We start from the raw sequence: 4,077 nt of genomic DNA, 5'->3' as shown, positions 1-4,077 counted from the left end.
CTTGCGGAAACGTAGGGTCTTGGACATTCTCATGGAATGTCACAGCCGCAAAAAATTCCACGCATAGTTCCTTATATAGCCTCTCTTGGATACCAAATAAATTATGCCAGCCCTTGTACGTGAATGAAAAACCAATTCCCAAAAATATTTTTGTAAGAAACAGAGACAACCGATCAAAGATTCTGACCTCCCTCAATCTTGCCCAATGAATTGTAGGGGAAACAACAAATTCCCTATTGTACAACCACCCTAGCCTGTTGTTGCAACGTGCCAAAATATCTCGTGGCATGGTGGTCGTGAAAACGTAGAATGGGTGCAAACTTGCCACCCTGTTGGAACTTCTCGTCTGGGAGCCATTGTTGAAAGTGATGCAAACGTAAGCACAAGAGTAAAATATGGTAAAAATCGTTGAAATACAACGTGAGTGAGGGGGACCAAGAACTGTTGGCGGTTGAAGAATAAGATAATGGTAGGTCAACCTAACATGCTTTCTTATTTCTGTGGTCCCGATTCATCCTATCTCACGTCGTGAGCCATAGAGCCTCACGTCGTGAGTTCGTTTTGGGTTGAACATTTGGGTCATTCGATTAAAGATTGAGTGGGATGGACTTTGAAAAGATTGATGAATTTGGGAATATAATGGCCTAACAGAAGGGTGTCCGTAAGTCACATTAGACTCATGTCGTGAACCATAATGATTCACGTCGTGAGTTCATCTAGATCTTCAAACTTCAATTTTTAATTAATTAAACCATCTAATTTTGTTACCACTTAATTCTACTGGCCCCACACTAAGTGTTTTACTATGTAGAAAAAGTTGAAGATGATAAGATTGATTTTCTTAGAAAAATAAAAATGCAAAAACTAAAAAGAAAGAAAAGAAAATTCAAACCAAATTCGGGTTGCCACCCGAATAGCGCTTCTTTTTTATGGAGTCGCGAGCCGGACTCCATGACTCTTACGTTGAGCTGTCAAAGGAATCCATCACCACCTGAATCTTTTGCTCTTTCCATCGCCTCTTGTATGCTTGAACACGTCGAATGTACGCCTTTTTCGAATTTTCCTTTTTAGCCTTCGCCTCGTCTATGTCAAGCTTCCTTTTTGTCCCTTTTGTTTCCATTTTTTCTTCATTCTTCTTTAGCTCAATAGGAACCTTCTCTTCTTTTGCCACTGGAACCGTTTCCTTGGAAGTAGTCTCGTCTTCATCACTTGAAAAATCATCGTTTTCCTCACTCATCAAATTTGTTGGTTTTGTGTAGGCAATGAATTCAACAAAAAACGGAACATATGCTCTTGGTTTACTGCGTTTGACTTGATGAATCGTTTTGATTTCTTCCTCCACGAGTTTTTCTAATTCTTCAAGTTCATTATCCTCATCAATATTGAACACGTCACTGTTAACATCATATCCTTGAAACCCATCTTGTATTCCAAAAGTTCCCTTATCATCACCAACCCTCAAAGTGAGTTGGGATTCACGTATATCTACCAAAGCACCAGCAATATTAAGAAACGGGCGACCAAGAATAATGGGGACATCGGGATCTTCTTTCATATCCAACACCACAAAGTGTATTGGAAAAATGAATTTCCCAATTTTTACGAGAATATCTTCCACAATGCCCCGGGGTTGTGTTACTGAACGATTTGCCATGTGACTAGTCATTTTTATAGCCTTCAACTTCTGAATATTCAACTTTTGATAAAATAAATAAGGCATCAAATTTATGGTAGCTCCATAATCAGCTAAAACATAAATCTTAATATTATTCCCAAACTCACATGGAAGAGTGAGGCGTCCAGGATCCCCTATCTTCTTAGGTATCCCTCTCAATACATCTTTTGAGCTTTGTTCACTAAGAATAACTTTATAATTTTTCTTTAATTGTTGACGAGTATCTATAAGATCTTGTAGGAACTTCGCATATTCTGGAATTTTTGGAAGGGAATCGATAAAAGCGGGATTAATAGAAATACCCTTTAATTGTTGAATAAACTCCAGATGTTCCCTTTCCAATGGACCCAGATTAGCTCGGGATGGGAATGGAAAAGGCGGTCGCTAAGCCAGAATGAAATCCGAATTTGTCTATTCAGACTGATCCCACGTCGTGAGCATGGCGGGCTCACGACGTGAGTCTGGTAGTTTAGCAATATTTTGATTTTCGAGTTTTAGCTTCTTCGGCTTTGGATCAGGCTGCTTTGGCTCCATTTCTAGTGCCTCTAAAAACTCAGAGATTTCCTCTTCTTCAGTCTCAATCATCATAACATGGGATTGAGCATTCTTTTCGAGAAATTATGAGGATAATTTGTTACACACCAAAGTAGTTAGTTGACTAATTTGGACTTCAAGATTATGGATTGATGCTTGATGATTTTTTTAATAAAGCTTGCTGGTCAATCATCACTGTATGCTGTTCTTTCATCATTTTCATGTGTTCCTTTAGCATTGCATCGGAATCATCATGCCTTTTCTCAAAAGCTTCCATAAATCGGGTCAACATGTTTTCCAAATCTATTTTCTTCTTAGGTGGCGGTTGCTCTTTTTGGTAGAAGCCTCGGCCTGTCTGCTTAAATTTCTCTTCCTTTTGCTTTTTGTATTCATCATATGGTAGCCACTATTTCTTTGGTTTTCTCCAATCCTCATTATACTTATCCCCACTCGAGTAGCAAACTTGAGCCCTTTTGTTCCCATACTCATCCAAGTTGCAATCTTTAGTCAAGTGTGACCCACTGCATCTCTCACATCCTACTCTAATTGCTTGAATTGATTGGTCCATTTGGGTCAATCTCTGGTCTATAGTATTATGCATTGCCATCATAGCAGCCATCTCTTCAGAATGTGCACATCCACTGCCTTTTACTCCATCCTGTCTTGGGTTGTGATATTCCCGAGAATGCTTTGCTAATTCTTCAACTAGTTCCTTAACTTCGGCTGGATTTTTCTTTGTAAGTGACCCTTGAGAATCAAGGAGTTGCCTTGTCAATACATTTACCCCATCATAGAATATAGACACCTATTGTTGAATGTTAAGGTCATGTTGAGGATAATTCCTTAACAACCCCTTGTAACACTCCCATGCCTCGTAAAGTGACTTACCCGGGTTTTGTTTAAAATTGGCTATTGCCTTCTTGAGTTTTGGTATCTTGGATGGTGGGCAAAATTGGTCTAAAAACTGCTCACGCATTTTAGCCCAAGTAGTGATTGTACCAGGTGGAAGTGCTTTTAACCAGTCTTTTGCAGCTCCCTTGAAAGTGACTGGTAGCATCCTCAGCAAGACATTATCTCTATTGACATTTGGGACATTGAAATAGTCAGCAATGTTGTTGACTTCATCTAGATGTTTGAAAGCATCCTCATGATCCTTTCCATAAAACGAAATATCCTTTAATGTTGTGAGGATGTGTCCCTTCAGCTCGAATGTGGCTGTGGCAGGTATGGCAGGTTGTACTAAACTTGGACCAACATCATCTCGAATTCGCTTCTTGTAAGCTCCCATTGACATTTCTTCAATGTTCGCCATCTCGTTCCTTGGCTCGTTTTCGGGTTCACTCATAAATAATTCACATTCGGGCTCAATATCATTTTCAGATTCGGTTTGGACATGTATTTTATCTAAGTTTTTAACCTTACTCTTGTTCTTTGAAGATGAACTCGACTCTCCCGTTTTCTTTCCCGAATTCTTTGAGAACACTGACTTGAATTATTGTAAATGTGTCTTCTTTGGTGTTTGATCGTATTTCACGTTCTTATCTTTCTTTTTATGAAGGGTCGACTCTGGATCTTCAAGTGGTGGTACCAAAGGTATGTTAGAGCCGCTGGTCATGAACTCCTAAAATAGCACAAAAAATAAAAACGTAAAACTGAACTAAGAAACACAAACTAAAAACAAATAAAACTAGGAATCCCAGTTCTCACGCTGTGAGCAATAAATCTCACGTTATGAGTTCTGTAATGCAGGAAAAATGAAACAGAAAAAAATAAATAACTCTTTGTAGGTTTTACCCCACAAAAAGGATCGATTAATTTAAAATAAATAAATTGGCAATTAACTAAGTCATTCCCCAGCAACGGCGCCA

General features: G+C 38.9%; 1 non-coding gene across 1 annotated transcript; it reads left to right on the top strand.

Annotated features, from left to right (window-relative positions):
- Positions 1 to 3,030: 3,030 nt before the first annotated feature.
- LOC145038135 (small nucleolar RNA R71) lies at positions 3,031 to 3,137 on the top strand. The gene has a single exon (XR_013679201.1). It is a non-coding gene; the product is annotated as a small nucleolar RNA R71 (small nucleolar RNA).
- The last annotated feature ends 940 nt before the right edge of the window (positions 3,138 to 4,077 follow it).

This window comes from Lactuca saligna, chromosome 3 (assembly GCF_052625555.1).
Source record: "Lactuca saligna cultivar CGN05327 chromosome 3, ASM5262555v1, whole genome shotgun sequence".
Lineage (NCBI taxonomy): Eukaryota > Viridiplantae > Streptophyta > Magnoliopsida > Asterales > Asteraceae > Lactuca > Lactuca saligna.
Note: the sequence above shows the minus strand (reverse complement) of the source record. Positions and strands in the feature narration are given on the sequence as shown.